Below are 18,332 nucleotides of genomic sequence, written 5' to 3' on the forward strand. Positions count from 1 at the left end.
AGGCTGAGTGTGGAGAGGAACAGAGTTATTGGCTTCTCTTGTTAGGCCCAGGCTGCTCATTTGGTTTGGTGATGGGCAAAAGGATATTCTTGGGTCCATGTGAAGGAGCCTGTCTAGGAGCCATGGGCAGTGCTCCTCTGGATGGGAGCATGAGGTGTTTTAGAGGGAGCTGAGCTGTTGATTCCATGCAGGGAAATCCCTCCCCTCTGCCCTGGGAGCAGGGTCATGGCAGTGGCCTGGCGAGGGGCAGCGCTCTCCAGCAGCACTGCTGGCATCTCTGCAAGCCCCGGGTCAGAGGACCAAGGGTATCCCACCAGAACTGGGACAGTTGGCAATCCTCGTTCTTGTGCAGACTGTGTGAAATGCACACCATTCCCCAGAGCTTACAGGCACAGTTACAAACGAAGCAAAGATGGCAGGAATGACATTCCCTTGCTAATTATAGTGTGGTCCCATCTGTATATTTGGTGTTATGTCACCAACTCCAGCCTGCTTTTTTCTAGCAGGGAAATACTGCTGTAGGTCGAAGCTCAGCACAAAAGGCTCCAGACCTCTAGTAATGTTATAGTTGCTTGTTTAAAGGGGGCAAAACTCTATTTTCAAGGGCTATCAGTTGGAAATCTGAGAGTGGGTTGGCTAAGGTGCTTTTTGGGTAATTCAACAGTCCTTGTTTAAAAAGCACTTGGGTGTGGATAAACATAACAGAGTTCAATGGCTGCACACTTCATTGAACCCCTCTGGCTCCATTGGCACCTTGTGCATGGCAGCAAAGCTCTGAGCTCAGGTCCATCCCTCCTGCATGGAAAAGGTGGGAGAGCATCCCTCCTGCATGGAAAAGAGAGAGTTATCTCCCTGGCCATCAGCACTCTTCTTGGCTGCAGACTTTTTGGTTAGTAGATAGTCTGTGAAGAGTTTGGACTGTAGGACCTGTGCATTACCCTCCAGGAATTCCCTCAGAGAGATATGAGGACAGAAACTGCCTTATTTAATCAGTCCACGGGGTATTTCCTTTCAATCCTCTTGAGGATCTCATGTGTCTTCCTAGGGACCCAGATGCAGTCCTGGAGTCCACATCTCTGTTTCTGTTGGTGGAGTTTCCTGGGTCCCTCTTGTAAAATGATTGCAGTTTAGGACCTTAAAATTGCTCATGGAAGATGCCATTTGTCCCTCAGAAGGAGCCCATGGGGTGCTTCTTTCTTGCACGTGGTACTTGTGAACAGTATTGGTGAGCCTCATGCTAAATCATATAGGACTGAGATTTTTAATTAGGGTAGAGGTGGGAGCCTCCAAATCTCATGTGATTAGAGAGTTCTTATAACTTTTTACATTTATTATATAGTCCAATTAGCATATTTCTTACTTTAATGTCTCTATTGCCCTGTTCAATGTTGAAAATCCAAAAATAAGAGCACTTTCTAAAACTTGAAGCCATTAAATGAAAATAGTCCAGAAACAAAAGTAGAAATGAGTGTTCCTAATTTAATTCACTGTTTGGGCTAAGAACAATTAATGAAACTTTGGCAAAACAAGAAAACACCATAAATAATGACAAGGAAACTAGAATCTGAAAACCACCCACTTCTCCCCCATCCACTGGTTGTGGGAGTGTCAAAAGGAATTTTAAAAAGTCAAATAAGCCACCCCAAAGGCAGGATTGTGTGAGGAGGTGGAGAAGAACTGTGCAAAGATGAATCTCTCAGGGCTTGCACCTGGACCTGTCCTGTGAGGTTAAAGCCTCTCTCTGCCCCCTGGTTTGCTGATACATCCCAGGGGTGTTTGGTGGAGTTCACATGCAGGAGGGGAAGCCGATCCTCAAACAGCTTTATGGGTGAGGAGAGGAACTGCCACATGGAGGCCGTGGTGTCTCTGAAAGTCAAGGAGAATTTGTACCAGCAGAAATAGGCTCTTGGTTTCTTGTCATGCAGGAAGCCGTTGGTGGAGCCGGAATTTAACAAGTTCACAACTTAACAAGTCCCAGCCTAGTGTCTGGACTACCAGAATAGATTTTTTTCTCAAATACCCCCAATCGCTCAATGCTTTTGTCAAATTTCTGTCTCTCTGTACCCAGTGTCAGCCTCAGCTTAACAATGAAGGTAGTCCCAGAAAACTTCTCACAAATAAGCAACCTATGCTCCCTGTTATGAAAGCAACCTCCTACTGTCTTGTATATTAATTCTGTTCTTGTGAGGCGCTGTAGAGGTTGAATTTTCTCTGCCTGGCATGGTAACTCATTGCTTTCATTTTTTTTTTAGGAATTTCAAGTTTTTGAAAGGCTTAGAGTGAGCCATGAAGGCTCCACCTCTTTCTTGGCCCTGTAACCCGTGAGCAGTTCAGCTGAGGCTAGGAGGAGATTTGTGTATAATGATTTGGGAAAGTTGTGAGTATAAATAGTAAGGAATTTGAGATGTTTTTCCCCTCTGTAATTCAACACTCAATAGCTTCCCCTTCCACCCTGCACATAAGGTGCTGTACCAAAACCATGGAAAGAATTTGTGGAGCTTCAGATCAAGGAAGTTCATAAGCTTGCAGACTTTTTTCTTGCTTGCTCTTTTAAAAAATCTTATAATATCATCTCCTCTGGAGAGTAACATAGCCAGAGGACTTTACAAATTTTCACCAGATCCTCTCACCAGGAGCATTTGCCCCAGGGCAGAGGCAGGACAGCCCTCTGATCTCTCATGCACAGTGTGGTAAGGGCAGGAGCCTGGAATAAGTGTTCAGCCTCAGCTTTTTCCTTTCTTTTTTCTCCTTTCTCTTTCTGGTAGCAGTTAGTGCTGAGAGAATGTGTTCAACCTTCTCTAAGCTCCAGCCTCAGCCTTCCTTCCCATTCCACACCTCACAGATCTACCAGCCAAGGTATTGGGCTGCAGCACACAGAATACCAGAATCATTTAGGTTGAAAAAGACCTCTCACACCATGGAGTCCAAGCTCAAATGACCAGGGTCATCTTGGCCCCAGCTCTCTGATGAAATGCTCATCCCTGGAGTCCCAGGACAAGCCATTCCTGAGCACAGGGGTTGCCATTACATGTGGCAGCAGTGCTTGGAGCTGGGGACACCCTGGCCTGGGTATCTCTGCAAGGACAGGTTTGCTTTTAAGTGCCCTGCCGGTTCTTTTCATCACCATAGGCATCTTTGTCTTAATTTCTCCTGTGCTTTAAACCCTGCACGTAAAATGCAATGTAAACCTCAAAACACTCTCACTTATTCTAACAGAAATGTTCTCTCTGAGCAGTATAAATGCAAATTCTCTGTAGCCCCTGTGATTTCAGCCCAGAGATGGGTGTCAACTCTGCGCTTCATCCCCAAAGCCTGAATGAGAATCCCTTGTACAGCTCTACAATTACACTGACTCGGGCACAGATGATGGACAATCACAGCATATATTTGTGTACCTTCATTGCCAGGAATTTGGTGTATGGTTTCATTTTTGAATTTTGACTTTATTTTGCATCATGATATTTGAACATGCAGATTTACAAATCAGGTCCCAGCATTATTGTTTAAAGGACCCTCAATGCTTTTGGTAAAAACCTGAGTAAGTATTTGTTATATTTAGAGGCAATTCTGCTTATTGTTTCTTCATACCATAAGCTTTTCACTGACCTAGATTTTGCTATTTCATTTTCCATTTGCTGTCCCACAGTACATTTGCATGGAAAGAAAGTCTTTTGTCTTTTAGTGTTCTCTTGCGCTTGCTATTTTATCCACCAGCCAAAATCACACTCACTGCCCTGTGATGGTGTGAAGAGATTCACTGGAAGTGATTGTGTGGCTGAGAATCCTGGCTTCAAACTAGAAGTAAAAAGCTATTGCAGCTTTTAGTTTTGTAGAATCCTTGGGCTGAAGAGTGCTGGAGGACCAGCCTGCAGCAGAAGAGCATGCAAAGAGGAGTGGTTTGTGTGTTTTCCAGCAGTAGCAATTTACAGAAAGAAAAGTGGACAGAGTCAGAAACTGGCTTCCTTTCAGTCGGAGGGAATAGACCTCTCCCTGGATGTATATTACAGCTATAGCTAAAGACACAAAACAACATCTTGATTTTAATTCTGGTTTCAGTTTTAGCATGTCATTAAAGAGATACCTGTATTGACAGGAAGAGTTGTAATGCTTTTGGGGAGTTGTTATTATCGTATTACACGATTATGGTGTTTATTGCGGTGGTGCCTGAGGGCTGAATTTACAAACGCTGCGGATGGATTACATGGGTATTATGCTGCACACAGACATTTTGCTGCATGTTCATGTTGAAATCCTGTGAACTGGACAATGTAAACAAATTAACATTATCAAGGAAAACCTGTTTTTTTAAGTTAACTTTCCCTGCAGACTATACTCAGCCAAAGGACACTTGCTCTTGCTCTTACATCTCCTGCATCTCAACCATGTTCAAAAATGTTTTTACTAGCACATGTTAACCAAAACCTTATCCTTTTCAGGAAAAAAAAGCAGGCATGTTTTAAAATGCATTTGATCCAACCAGCTAGTATATTTTTAAACACGACAGTGTTATGTTTAACAGTGTGTTAGCATATGTCAATTAACTTGTTTCCGGAGAGTGCTGACAGAAGTCCCCCCGTCATCGCCAGCCCTGAGGGGCCCTGGGGCTCAGTCGAGTCAGCAGAAGGGAGCCTGTGCCCACACCTCCAGCCCACTGAAACACAGCACTGGCTCTTCTGGACAGTATTAGGGTGCTGGAAGAGGGCAGGATAGATTTGAAGTAATTTCTCCTTCTGCTGGCTGTGATCTGCAGGTAAACCCCCATGGTTGGGGAGATGCACCAGGGCTCCTCTGTCAGCACCCCAAATGATGTCTCCTGTCACACACGTGAGCTGAGATGCTCTCACTGCACACAACGCCCTTCCAGACAGAATAAATAGAGACTTTTTCTCACACTGTCAGGAGATCACACCCCTTTCCTGTGCCAGATATAGATGAGATGGAGGAGAAAAGATGCACGTGCACGTGCATGTAGCCCCTAAGTCTCCCTTGTGCCCAGAGGAGGTGGTGAGGATGGCTGTGCATGTCTGGGGTGCTTTTTGTGCCAAGCCATGCCGTGGCCATGACAATGTAGGGTACTCCAGATCACAGTGGCCAGTGCACAGGGAACACTTTAACCCATTGTTGGAAACAGCAGAGACCTTTCTGCTTGGAGACTGGCATGTGCTCCTGGATAAAGCTGTGGGAATGTGGGAACTAACCAGTTGTATCCTGGCAGGACCTTCCTGTGCATCCCAGCCATGAAACTGTGCATGATGAGAAGTGGAATGGGGAGCACACAGGTCTCAGCAGCAGAGCAGGAATACACACTGCTTTCCCACAGGGATGTGGAGGTGCCTGTCCATGCGTGGCAGCTGCAGAGACACCGTCGGGTGTTTGACAGGGCTCATCTGTTACTGCCCGTGCAGAGGGTGTGGGAAGGGTCAATACATGGGCAGTTATGGCAGAAGAGGTGTCCAGAGCCTGAATCCCCATGCCCTGCTGCTGAGGGCTGCTTGGTGTACCCATGTCCCAGCCAGACTCCATGGGCAGGAGCAACCCCCAGGCAGACAGACTTGCCTCTGCTGCTGTTCCTCATCCAGGGAATTTGGGCAACCTTCATTTCTCATTTCAAGATTAGCAAATGCATGAATGACTCCCACGTGTTCTGGGACAGTGTTAATGGGAACGGTAGAAATACCTAGAATAAGCAGTGTCCAAAAATAGGTCTCTTGTCCTGCCAAAGTCTTGCACATGTTCTTAAACTTTCCTGCCCTGGGAAGCAACTCCTGGCACCCTGCAGGGCAGCAGAATTTTTCCATTTGCTTCAGTGGGTGCGGGATTTCATTCTGCCTCACAGACCTGTGGATTTTAAAGGGACTGTCCATAAGGCACACTTGAACTCTTTGCAGGGTCAAAATATTTTATATTTTTAGCACTGACACGACGGTCATGAGGGAAAAGCACGTATTTGCCCCGCTCGAAGGGCATGGTCAGACATGCTGCTCTGCTGGGGCTGCTTGGGGTCAAGTTGTTACTGGCCCTGAACCATTTCTTGGGGTGCTGCACTTTCCTGCTACGCAGCTTGGCTGCCATAATTGGAGCCGTGGAGCTGACCTACACCAGCCGAAACATGTTGGAAGTGGAGTTTTATAAATAGACTGTGGGGAAAAAGGGTGTCTGCTCCAGGGTGTTTATGGGGCTGGGAAGAGGAGCTTGGGGCAGGGGATGGAGCCTGACAAATCCCAGTGAAGCAGCACAGCCCTCTTTGCAAAACAGGGAGCGTGGTGCTGGCAGAGCCTGCGGCAAGCCCTCGGCACAGGGAAGGACGGAGAGGCCGTGACCCGGGGTGTGGGTGTTCAGCTATTTTCTCCCTGTGAGACTGGCTCCCAGGCCTTTGCTCATGCAAACCCTGACAGATCCCATCTAAATGAGTAGCTGGAAATTATGTGCTCCCTCCCTGGTCTGGGCTGGAGCTGAATCCTGCTACCAGTCTCAGGGAGAAGCTTTTGCTGCTGAATGCAATTAAAAGAACCAGGACTTGGCGCTGTGGGAGCTTGCCCAGTGCTGATAGTCAGGGTGATTGACACTGAATCCTTTGATTTCTCCAGAGGCATCATAATATTTTAAACTTATTATTAATTGCCAGTGTATTAATCTCAGAATAGTATTAACAGTATTTCAAAATATAATTTTATCCTATCCAACCCGCTGGGGAAAAAAAGCAGTTTTGGATGAACTGAACAACTTTATAGACACTGTGCTTTATAACCAGATAGATTTTCCCTAGTTAGTTCCATTTCTATCTAATATTGGTGGAAGATTAAAGATACTGAATCAATGGCTATAAAAGCTTACATTAAAAATTTGCAGTAAATGAGAAGAGGAAAATTTCATTAGAAACATAAATTGTAGCAACTGGAATGCCTGCGACTTATTTTTAGTGTTCTACTGACAGTCACACTTGAAAGCCTTTTTTTTCCAAATGTTTTCTTTTCTCAGATTAAAAAAAAGGAAGAAAATGACCTCTAATATTTTGAAATATAGAACTAATTACAGTACAGAGTGATCCTGGTCCCACTGAAGTCAACTGCAGCATTCTTTATGACATTGCAGGATAGTGCCTCTATTAAGAAATAGTAAGGAAATGAGATACTTTAAAGAGAAGGGTTTAAAATGAACTGGATCTGTTGGCCTCTTTTGTAAAAGTTCCTTAGAGCCACTTTTATCAAGTGAAAAGGTTCATTGAAAAGAGAGAAATTAAAAGGTGCTGCTCGTGGAGCCTGGCAAAACAGGAAGTTAGCAACAAATATCTCTCCAACCCAATTATAACATTCAAATCAAGGAGGAAAAAAATTATGAAATATATTGAAAGCTTTCTTTCTTCTGAAAAAGTCCACTTGGAGGTGTCCAGACCTAAGGGAATTACCAAGTCAGCATTATAGCGGGGAAAAAAATGTAATGTAAATGAGAGTGAAATAATAAAATTTTTCTGGTGGAAATAAGTGCAGTTGTTTGATGTAATTTTGACACACAGCATAATTTCAGCATCAACAGTGAAGTTTAAAGAATCAGTGTGTCTTCATGAGATTTCTGTACAGAAAAGCCATTCAATGGGAAAATCTAAATCAGACTTCGGTTTGCACATTGGCCCCTCTATGAGGGAAAGACCTGCCTTGTTTTAGTTGCAAATAGAAAAATAGAGATGACCCTTTTTCATTAATTTCTAGGCATCTTTTCCACTCAAAAATCCAGCATGATTGTGGCATATAAATCACAAGAAATGTGATGTGTGACTGGTTTTGTTCTCACAAAAATTGAACTTTGGTTTATATCTCTAATACCAGCTCAGTCATTTAAAACTGCACAGTTTTCCACAGTGAGCTACACTGGACTCATGTCACTGTGCTTCTTGCAGATGTAATTTTTCAATATCATGGGGATATATCCCAAACAATTAAAACAATTAAAGCAGGGCATGTCTTCAATATTTCACTCAATCTCATAGTCTGTATGAAATATATTTGTAATTTTGTGTTCATTTCCAAATGGAGACAGATTCACACACCCTCACAGCCAAACTCAGGACAAGAACCAACAATTAAATGAAGCCTGAGATCCAGTCCAAAGCAGGCATATACTCAATTTAATTTTTAAATAGCTTAATTAATAGTTTCAGCTAAAGCAAAGAAGTGAAAATGGGTCAAACTATGTAAACATTGGTTAGAAAAATACACTGTCCAGCCAAAGCATTGTAGAAGTGCTTTTAAGAAGAATGGTCTTTAAATTTAATTTAAACATGGGTTTCCAACTTAGGTAAAAGCCCAGTTCAGACAAGGCCCGAGCCACTTTTTGTGCCACAAAGAATTACCGAGGTATGCTGAGAGTTTATTCAGTCCTTGCTTGTTCTGAGGCTGTGTTTCACCGTGCAGTCATCATCTTCTCCTGGCTGTCAGCACGTTGTTCCCTTGGAGCTCGGAACTCGCGGCGAGGGCTGCGAAACGTCCTCGGCAAATATTGACCAGGTTTTGAAACGGGCTGGGAGGCGCTGCCATTGCACGCCGGGTGTTTGCCTTCTGCACACGGCCAGGTTCAAGTTCTTATTGACACGGCTCCCATGGGGGCTGGGGTCCCTTACATAACCCCAAGGCCAGGAGGGGGATTTTGCTCCGGAGTAGTCGAAGCAGCACCGTGTGTCTTATCTGGCCAGGCATTGCTCAGCAGCCCTCACTCCATGGGAACATGCACTGGTTAACTTCTTGGTAGTTAACCAATTGGTTAGCTTCTTGGTAGTTAACCAATATTTTGCCCCTCTGGATTCCAGAGGGGCAAAATCATAAAAATGCAAGCAATTTCTCTCAATCCAGAGAATTACTGTATTACAGAGAAAACTATTCTTTGCTCAAAAAGCCCCCATTTTTTGCAAAATTTTTCCGTGATACTTAAATTTCAGTTTAAATGACCCAAGGGTGTCAGTTGAAAGGGCTAAGAGTGTTGTTTTTAAAATATATTTTTTTAATCATACAGTAGCAATTACATGACTCTATATACTTGTAACTTGAAGTTTCTGCTATACTGAGTTCTTTGCAGATTTGCTGATTTGTAGTTAACTTCCAGGATCCTAACTTTTTGGTTAGAATAACTGAAAGATTTCTGTTTACTTGAGGGTGGTTTTTTTTGGTTTTTTTTTTGTTTTTTTTTCTCTTTTCTTTTTTCTTTTAACTTTAATTTGATTAAGTTAATAAAAAGAAAAAAGAATAGAAAAAATTTCAGATGATAAGTACCAAGACCAGCTCAGGTACATTGCTTTAGGAAGATGTCACTGCCATCCCCTTCATTAGCACTTCTTACTGGTATGATAAATTTGGGTGTTTGATTCTAAACCTTGGCTAACTTTTATCACATGAGAATTTCCCCCCCCCATTTCTTACATTTCACCTTGATTTGTGCAGAGCAGGTCATGCAGCAGAAGTTGGCAATGGCTGAGGGTGTCTCTGCTCTTTGCCAGCCATCCCCTTTGGAGTGTGAAGTCAGGTTTGGGGGAGGAAGTCTGTGGTTGGTGGCTTTTTGTAGAGTACGTGGCTGGCAGATGAGAATGTTTTGGCCTTCCTGATCTGAACACTTTTATTTCCATTGTAAAGGATGACACAATCTGTGCAGGCAGCAAAATCCAGCTGGTTACCCTCTCCACCTGCAGAACATCTGCAGCAGGAGGGGAACATATCAAAGATGCTTATAATGAAGGACAATTTTACTGTTTATGTTCAAAAGCAAAACCACAACAGGAGACAATATCCCTTTCATGAGAATGAAGCAAACAAACATTTTGGGCTGGAGAACAGGCTGGATGAGCTGACCTAACTTGTTTGAAAAGTTAAATGTGTCAGAGGTTCTCTGCCAGGCAAAGGGAAGACGTAGGAGAGGTTTTTATAAATGGCATTTGGGCAATTAATGTTAACCATCAATATCAGAATGACTTAGATTACATGATTAACTAGTAAGAGTTTTGAGCTGGCTGGTAATTTTAGATTAAATAGTCAGGCAGCCAGTGACTTGAATATTGATGAATATCCGGTGTTTTATTAATATGCATTCTCTATAAATTAGAGGCTTAGTACACAAAGAAGAATCCTAATGCTCTTGCTATTTTTCATTGCCACAGGTAGAGCTGAATAATTCATAACAATTAATTTATTTCACTGATTTAGCCTTTTGGGGCGGGGGGGAGCTAGGGGGGAAGTTGAGCACGAGTAGTCTGCAGGTAATCTTTTCCATGTTTATTTACAATAAATAACTTACCAGAGACATTTGAAGACTAATTCTTAGTTGTGAGAATTTTAATTTTTTTTTTATTTTAAATTGGAGAAATTTGGAGGAATATGGGCATAAGTGCAAGCAACCTGTCAGTCAGTACAAGAACCCAAATGAATTTTAAATTGTAAAAAAGGCCCAACTAATTGCAGATACAACATATACAGGGTCAGGCTCATGTTGATTTGTATTGATTGGTGCAATGCTGGTTACACTGCATATTTCTGCTCTTCATTGAATTGATTCTAGTACTTCAAGACCAAGATTTCTTACAAATATTTCTGTGGGCAGAATTCATTGCCTGTATTTAGTCCCTAATTCACAGGTAAAATGCTGCCCCTTTTGCAGCCAAGGGAAATTTTACCCTTCAATCTGAAATATCCAGGATCCTACCTGCTGATGGCAACATTCCTGAAAATCCTTTTTGAAACACACCAAGCAATAACACATCCAACACGAATGAAATTTTACATTTTTGCAAACTTTCAGAATATCCATATGCAGATTTTTAAATATATTTTTTTTTAGGCAGTGGGAGATGGTGCCGTAAATACGAGATGAGATGTTGCAGCACAAAGATCATTTGCCAATCCTGCAGCTCAGGGAGGCTGCAGCCCTGTCTCACACTCATATCCTGAGCAGGTAATATCCAGAAACACACGAGGAGGAGGAGGAGGCTGCATGATTACTGCCTCTCCCTTTCTCTGGTTCTTACAACACACTCACAGCAGTGAGACTTGCATAGCACACCATAAATCATTGCCTCATTATGCTGCTTCTGGAGGTTTGTTTAGGGCACCTATTCTAGTACTGCCTGCAGAAGATTATTTGTTCTTCCCAGAAATTCCTCTCTGATTTGATTTGCACACAAGGAAAAAATCTCTGCATCTTATTTTTGAAATAATTTCTTAGTGTGCAGAACAATTTACATTACAGAGCTGCCTAAAAAAGTAATTTCAGCAATGTCTGGAGGTGGGTGATTTTGTTGAGAACAGGCAAAGGTTACTGAAGGTTTTTGTGTTTTTGTGACTTGTCATTATGAAGTATTAATAAATGAAACAGAGGTTCCTCCTCTCCTCCTTTCTTCCTTCCTCCCTTCTTACCTGCCTTCCTTTTTACTTTCCTTCTTTCCTTCTTTCTTTCTTGTGTACATAAAAGCTGTTGATCTCTTACCTAGCCAGATTTTGTTGAATTATTGTAAAAGAAGCCTAAGTACCTCATTAAAAAAACATTGCAAGGCCTTCATTCACTTTTTCTGTATGTCTTTATCCAGCCCTAGTTCACAACTGGTGCAGGAGGGCACCAGACTGATTGATAGAATAGGGATTTTGACACTTGGTTTTGACGTAAGGAGACAAATTGTCCTAATAAAAGGTGTGCATTAGCCTAATTTACTAATGAGGAGCAGTATTGCTGATTTTGATACAACGGTATTTATTTAGCCTTGCACCAAGTACGTGCTGGAATAACCTAGATTGTACCTGCAATGGATTGGAACGGCCAGAGCTGAAATTTTGGAGAGCAGGTGGGTGCACTGCAACACGGCTAGGTTTTGCTGCAGTGACAATGTGATCTAGGATCTGATCCAGACTACTCAGAAATCAATGGAAATTCTACCCTTGACTTTACTGGGCTTTGGATCCTGCTTCAATTGTACCAGCATGGAAATGAAATTACTCCAGCTTGGAGGAAGAATTTTCTGGCTTAACAGATTCAGTGTTTTGAATTGATGGGTGTGTTTGTAAAGGGGTCCTGACTTCAGGTTTGAGTGTTTTTGATATGTGCCTTGCCATGGTCCTCCCTCCTAGTCACAACTCCCTGGAACACAATAGATTTCTGTTTTATGACTACTCACAGACATTCCAGATGAACAACAACATTTCATAGGTGATTGTAATGTGAAACTCAGAATCATTGTAAGCTTGCTCAAAATGTGACCTGCCTTCACACAAAAGCTCCCTAAGGTTTCTGAACCTCCCAGCAAAGCTGGATGTGCTCACAGCCATAAAGAAGCACAAAGCTAAGTCACGTTGGTGTGTTTTGAGGTTTCACTGCACATCCTCCTGCACCATTGTATCTCAGAGTCCTGGGTACTGTTCTCATTTGATCCTAAACTCTTACAAAGAGCCTAGCAATAGAAGATGTGCTGAGGTAAGGGCCAGAAAAGACTTTTTCCAACACCCACTGCAACCTGAGTTCCCCACAAACAATCAGGACTCAGCGAGAATTGTACCCAACTTTTTTTGATGGAAGTGCAGTGGTGACCTTCTAGATTGATTAAAGGTGTGACATTGATTGACTTTGAAGGGAGCCACATCCACCCTTCTTCTGCCAAAAAGGCAGTGGCTGCAATGTGAAGCCTCAAGAATGGGGCATTGCTTTTCCAAGTACATGGAAGACATCCAAGGGTAACAGGATAATGCAGATAATGGGATAGGGTTTCTCCCCTCCTCTCCCTCAAATACCATATAGCTAGATTTTGGCTATCTAGCCTCATGCCTTAGAAGACTTTTCTCTTATAGCTACTTAAAAGATGAAATAGCTGAGGAAATGAGCTCTTTTTGCAGGTTATTTAGGATGTTTGGTGGTTGAGAATGTCAAAAAGGACTGGTGGTGTTGACTCTGCAGGAATCTTTAATGGTGGTGGGGGTATGATATTGTGAGGACCAGTGTCAGTGGAAGGGATGGTGTGGTGGGGGAAAGCTTTATTCCTCAGGCCAACCCACCCCTTAGGATTGTTCACACTGTCACTTTGGGGTGTCAAGTTTGAGAGGTGCTAAAATGGCCCCATTTGCCAAAGATACAAAGCATCTTAACAATATCTGGTCTCTTTAAGGCACCTTGAGTTGGCACTGAGGAATATTGGCCTCCAGAATTACCGCTTTTGAGAATCTAGGCCACTGAACCTGATATGAACTATCAGAAAGCAGAGACAAGGGAGCACTTGTGTTGGAGAATGTATAGTGGCTTGAAAACTACAAATCAAAATAATTCACCCTTTTATGTGTAAATCTCCTTCTCTTTGATACACAAATTGAAAAGCTGTCTGGTTCCCTTGTAGTTTCCATAAGCAAGCAGTGTGTGACTGCACCCTCTAGAATGCTATTTAAGTGTTATTTAAAGTGCAGACCTGTTAAAGTCAAGCAAGCTGATCTGTATGCTCAAACTGAGCCCACCAAACCTTACACCCAAAACCAGCAGGGAAGGGGGTCTCAAGTGCCACAGCTCCCTCGTGACAAGGGCATGGAGTGACAAACAGTGGAGCACCAAAAGATCAAAGCACTTTTTCAGGCACAACAACAAAATCAGAGACAGAAAAACACCAGGTCCTGGTGCAGGTGTCTGCTGTTCCAAAGCAGCCTTTGTCAGGTTTGACACAGCCAGATCATGCCAAGGGGATGCAGGCAAGAGCTGCACACTGGCAGTAAAGAAACATCAGCAAATGAACCTGCTGTGTGCATTTCTGAGCTGGGAGAAAGGCTGGAGAGCCACTGCATGAAGGCCACGTGGAAGGGATTACCGGGACATGCAGAATTTACAGGGAGTTTATTGGATAATTTCAGTGCAAGCATGGAACGCAGTGTGATGTGTTTTGCTCATATTCCAGAGCTGTTTTCCCTGGTTGAGCACCTCAATGCAGGTCCTGTGGAAGTCAATAGCTGGCTTGCCTTTCAGAAGGATTATGGCCCTAAATAGCTTCTTTAGGAAGTGTACTTTGCCTGGTGATAACACAAAGCAGAGGGTGGATGATTAACACCAATTAGGATTATTTACAAGAACCTAGAAAACAATAGGTCCATAAATCATTGTCTTATCAATTGCAGTTCCTCCTGAGTAATTCAGTCATCATTGGGCACACTGTGTTTGTTAAGTACAGATCACACTGATGTTAGCTGAAGTGTGTGCAAATGTTGAAGGTTCAATATGACCTAAAATAGCAGCATGTTACAAAAAAACTCCTTTTTTCAACGTTTTTATGTTCTAAATCCCCAACAGTTTACCCTCAGATATATTGAGGGAATTTAAGGCAACTAACAGTAGCCTTGTTTCTCTTGGGTTATGCTTCAGCTCTGTTTACACTTGTGTCTCCCTTTGGGGTGGTTTTGCAGTAATCTCCTGGCTGTCTCCATTTGTTGGGCACTGGTCCAGCTGCAGAACAGCTTCAATGCTCACATATTCCTTCCAGAGGAGAGCCAGTGGGGAGCTCTCTCCAAAAGCAAGCCAGGGCTTGGTGGGACACAGTGCTCTGATCCAAGGGGCAGCCACACCACCACAAAGTCCTTCAGGGTGTCTGTCACCCTGCTTTGCAAGAGGAAGGCTGTCAAACTTCCCAGAGCTCCAATACCAGCCTGGAGTGGGGCTTGTGCTTTAGGGAGGGTCATCTGCTCTATGTGGCACCCTTTTTGCTGGTGGCTGGCAGCTCTTGAACCACTACTTCTCTTTCTTCCACCAAGGCTTCTCCTGGCTCATTTTCCTTTTTATTTAGTAACTGCCCAGTCTTCTGTAGCTGTTCCTCCTTGCTGCTGATCTTTTTTTACTTCTACTTTTATCACTTTTTGTGATCCCTTTTCCAATTTCCAACCTTAGTCTCCCAGAAGAGCCGGAGTGGTGATGCCTGGATGCAGAGGAGATCACACTGCTTATAGATCTGCACCATGAGGAGACCAAAAGTTTCTGCAGCAGCAGGAGGTAAGCCAGGACTGCTGGTGGGTGTAAGGAGCAGAGAGCAAAGCCACGTGAGTTTGAGAAGAAGGCAGCAGCACCCTGAGGATGGAGACTTTGGAGCAGTGTCAAGGTCCTGTACAGAAAACTGGAAGAGACACTGAAAACTTCAGGTGGGAACACTCCACCCAAACAGCTGCTTGTGTGGTTTGGTCCATGGACCTTTGGGGTCTGCACACCAGAGACTGAAAACTCTTCACTTACCCTAAATTTCCTCTTTATGGACTTCTGATGTGATAGGAATGGCACAAAAAATCCAATATATCTTCTTCACCATAGTGTTTCCAGCCTCCTAACTTTCCCAGGACTACTTTCTGCTCAAATTACTGGAACTTAATTACATGAGGTTTAATTTCAGTTGCTTGGCCAGCTTTAAAAACATATATTCAAATTTGAACCACAAGGACAGAATTTTGGGAGCCTCTTTGTCCTCTCACTTTGTGTTAATTTAAATGAGGAAACTGTGCCTGTGAGTCTCTGCTTTAGTTCACCTATTCCAAGTCACTGTCAGCTCTGGAGAGACATCCCTGACTCCCAGCAATTTAATGGAGAGCACAAACAACTCCTTATTGTTTTAATTTATGTTTTTGAAACTGTGCAAACAGTAGAAATTTGTCTTCTGCTTATGCATTTTGTTGTAAATAAAATGTATTGAGACCAGAGATGGAGTTACACTGACTTTACACCAGATAATGTATTGACATTTTACAAGAAAGTGTTGTATTATCCATCCATTTCACAAGGAGATCTTACAATGTTTAATTATAACACAAAAAAAAAAAAAAGTGGAAGGAGAATCAAGGGAGGGACATGGAGATAGAATGCAAAAGGACATGGATGAGAAGTGGTGGAGTTGGAGGATAGCAGCACCTATCAATGCATTATCTGAGAATTCCTGTGATTAGGACTTATCTTTCTGGCTTCATTATTTCATCATAATCTGCTGTTTACCTGATAAGTAATAAATGGCCTCCAAATTTAATTGCATTTGCTCACTTTCTTCAGATTTTGCATCAGTTTGCTCCCCTCTTAAGGTCTTATTTCTGTTAAAGAATGAAGATTTTATGGCTTTACTGGGGTTGATTTGTTCCTCTGGCATTTCAGGGTTGTTATTTAGCTAGCAAGGGTCCCACAGCAATTCCTTGAATAACCCTTCTTTCTATCCCATTGGGATGATCAAGGATACATTGCAGCTGATTTCCAAACACTGTTGTGTACCTGGGGTTGGGCACCCACCTCCAACTCAGCAGATATAAAACCCTCCAAAAAGCCAACAAAAGAGGCTTTTTTTAAACACTCCAACCCGCTAGTGGATTATCTTTAATGGGTTGGCAGCATGCCCCTTCCTTCCTCTGCAGGAATGCTGGCCTGGCTCTGCACCTTGGGTTTGGGTTTTTGGTGGTTTTGTTTTATTTTTGTTTTTTTTCTGTATTACAGCATGCAGAAGAAATAAAGTGTAAGACTGATTTGTGATAGTTCATGATGGTTTTCTTTTCTTCTTTTTTTTTTTTTTTTTCCTGGGATTAACTTATTTACCTGCCAGGAGACAAATGTATTGACCAGCCCTCCTCCTTGGGGAGTGACCCTTGCCAGCACGGCCCTGCAGGAGAGGGCTCCTTGCATGGGCTGGCTGCTGCTTCTGGGAGCTCACAGACACACCTTCAAAGGTTGAGGGTTCAGCTTCTTCTGCGTGAGAGAGGAGAGGAAATGACCTTCACCCAGCTGAGCAGGGAACAACAGGAAACCCTCACGGTCCTGCCATTTCCCACCCCCAGGATCCGGAGCTCAGGGACCTTTCTGACAAACTGTCAGTGTTTTTGTCAGGGTTTAGCTGCTGCAAATATATTACCCAAGTATGTTGATGATTCATGGGGAAATGGTGTATGCTGATTTAAGTGATGGACTAGCCATTCTGTAATGGATTTGAGAATTCCCAATCAGATTGTACTTAGTTTTATCAAGCAGGAAGCTGGCAGGCTGTGTTTTAATCAACTGATAGCATCTCTTGGCAATTGGCATCCAGCTAGTGGACAGAGTACTTCTCAAAGACCAGCTCACTAAGTTACAAACAGTCACAGCCACTCAGATCTCTCAGCTTTATCTCCTATTTTTTTCAGTTCAGCCTGTTTCTTTCCCAAATGAAAATTTCAGCTGGAAGTGAAGGAAGATGAAGCATATCTGCTTCTCTTTCACTGCTGTTTTAGGGGGAATGGATGAGGCAGAATGCATTTGCTTCATCCCCCAGAAAGCTGTGCTGAAACAAGCTCCTAGATCTAACATAAAATCCCAGAAACAGACAAGTTCTAAGATTTGGTCCTGACACAAGTTTTTGGAGTGCTCACATTGTATAAGTGTAGTAAATCTACAAGATGGGGCCACACCAGGTAAGACATGGCCTTTTCCCCTTTGATTAGGCCATGACTCATTATTCCATGACTCATTATCTATTATGTCACCAAAGACATACCCAGTGTTCTGACCTGTACCAGCAGATATCAAGAATGGTTCCCTTCCTTGATAAAACTCATCAGTCTATTCATTACTTCTTGGAGAGACCAGCTCCTGCAGAGCATCTTCACTGCACAAACCCTCAGATGCCACAGCTACCTTAAATAATTCCCTACTCAGGATTCATGTTTTGTCACACTTATTGAGCTGTGGAGCCATCCACACTCAAGCACAGCATCAGACCTGAGGAGCTGGTTTGTTGTGCCTGGCTCCTGTGGAGTAGTTGCTGTACTTAGCAACCCACCTCCAATATAAATATATCTGCTACTCTGAAAAGCAGGCTTTGAAAAGCACCAGAAGGGATCACTCCCCCATAAAGATTTTTTTCCAACATTGCAGAGATTGTTGGGAATTTCAGAGAGAAATTCTTCTCCCATTTAAGCATCCCAGCCAGAGCGTGAAGATTTCACCACAGGCTGACAAAGCTCTGGTGCAACCTTCTTCAATGGGCTTTGAACCCCCATTCAAAGTCCTGTGTGAGCTGCTTTTGAGCCCTGCAGGCATGGAGGCATCTGGAGAGCAGCCATCCATGCAGGTGGGATTTGGAAGCCATCCCTGATGTCTTTGCACAGGGGTCCCACAGCACAGTGTGGAAAAACAGCTCTGAGAGCTGAGTGCTCAAACCACGTGGGTTTGAAACTGCTTCAACATTTGGAACCCTCAGAAGAGGCTGATGATTGAAAGGCTGTAAAACAATCATGCTCCCAAAAAGTAATAAAAATAAAGGTGAGGTGTAAGGAGCAGAGAGGAGTGATTCATCGGGAGATTGTGCTCTTGAAATTGTGTGACAAATCCCGGGTGAGGGAGGAGCTGTG

The 18,332-nt window shown here is 43.2% G+C and overlaps 1 protein-coding gene across 3 annotated transcripts in view; it reads left to right on the forward strand.

Moving 5' to 3' along the window:
* The window catches only part of MAF (MAF bZIP transcription factor), a 183,872-nt gene that overhangs the window by 46,240 nt on the left and 119,300 nt on the right, over positions 1-18,332 (forward strand). Inside the window, exon 3 of one of the 3 annotated variants that reach the window (XM_054269625.1) lies at positions 14,875-16,402. The exons of the other annotated variants lie outside the window; for them this stretch is intronic. The gene's annotated coding sequence lies outside the window, so the exon portion shown is untranslated. Of the gene's footprint in view, positions 1-14,874; positions 16,403-18,332 lie in introns of those variants that run through there. 3 annotated transcript variants of the gene reach the window in all.

This window comes from Melozone crissalis, unplaced genomic scaffold, assembly GCF_028551555.1.
Source record: "Melozone crissalis strain CALT ecotype California unplaced genomic scaffold, PUWL_Pcris_2 ptg000007l_1, whole genome shotgun sequence".
Lineage (NCBI taxonomy): Eukaryota > Metazoa > Chordata > Aves > Passeriformes > Passerellidae > Melozone > Melozone crissalis.